The sequence below is a fragment of the Apium graveolens genome, chromosome 5 (genome assembly GCF_009905375.1).
Source record: "Apium graveolens cultivar Ventura chromosome 5, ASM990537v1, whole genome shotgun sequence".
Classification (NCBI taxonomy): Eukaryota; Viridiplantae; Streptophyta; class Magnoliopsida; order Apiales; family Apiaceae; genus Apium; species Apium graveolens.
The window spans coordinates 85,823,134-85,824,318 of record NC_133651.1 but is presented as its reverse complement, the minus strand read 5'-3'; the positions used below and the strand labels follow the sequence as shown (position 1 = coordinate 85,824,318).

The 1,185-nt window shown below is 38.6% G+C and overlaps 1 non-coding gene across 1 annotated transcript; it reads right to left on the bottom strand.

Annotated features, from left to right (window-relative positions):
• Positions 1-848: 848 nt before the first annotated feature.
• LOC141662891 (small nucleolar RNA R71) lies at positions 849-954 on the bottom strand. Its single transcript, XR_012550994.1, has one exon. It is a non-coding gene; the product is annotated as a small nucleolar RNA R71 (small nucleolar RNA).
• Between the last annotated feature and the right edge of the window lie 231 nt (positions 955-1,185).

Sequence of the window (1,185 nt, the reverse complement as noted above, 5' to 3'; positions counted from 1 at the left end):
TTTTAATCTCTTAGTTAATTTGCATGTTAGTATAATCTCGTAGTTATAAACACTCTCAACTTATTAACATCTTAGCATTGAATTAACCATACCATTGTTGCATAAGTACATTAATTGAAATTAACCTAAACCAGTCTTTGTGGGAAGAAATAATTATATATTACTTGCGATAGCGTATACTTGCATGAATATTAGCGCGTGTTTTCATCCTAACAAGTTTTTGGCGTCGCTGCCGGGGACTCGAAGTTAATTTTTAGTTTATGTGCTTGACATCAGTGGTCCTTAAAGTTAATTGACTCGGATATTTTAATTATTTGTTTGATCATTGCTTTTCCAGGTATTCTAGAGAACGTGTATGCTAACGCGTTCTCAACTTCGAAAGAGAATACTGGGAAAAGCAAAGGAAAAAGTTGAAGAAGAAATCTTAGTTGAGAAAGAAGAAGAAGCTCTTGTTGTAACGGGTGAACCAGAAGCGAATACAAAAGCTTTGATAGACTATTCTCATCCAAAGATCAATGATATTCAGTCTACCATTGTCAGACCAGCCATCGCGGCTAACACTTTTAAAATCAAGCTTAGCATAATTCAGATGGTGCCGAACTCGGTTCGGTTTTGGGGTTCTCTCTGATGATCCCAACATGCATATTAGAGATTTCATCGAGATCTGCGACACTTTCAAATTCAACAATATCTCTAAAGGCGCTATTACGTTGAGGCTTTTCCCATTCTCTTCTGCGGTATAAAGCTAAGTGTTGGATGTACTCTCTACCACCAGGCTCTATCACTAAGTGGGAAGATCTTGCTCAAAAGTTTCTTACTAAGTTCTTTCCTATGGCTAAGATTGCTGCAATCAGGAATGCTCTTACTCAATTTGTACAATATTTTGGAGAGTCTTTGTGTGAGGCTTGGGAGCGACATAAGGAGATGCTTCGAAAGTGTCCTCACCATCGGATTCCTGAATGGATGATCATTAACTATTTTTAAAACGAGTTGGGTGCCATGCTTAATGCAGCATCAGGTGGAGTCTTGTGGGCTAAAAGCTACGATGAAGCTTATGAGTTGATTGAACTGATGGATGCTAATAAATACCAGAAACCAACTCAGAGACTACCTCAAGGCAAGGTAGCAGGAATTCTGGAAGTAGATGCAGCTACTGCTATAGCTTCTCAGCTTAAGGCTTTGACG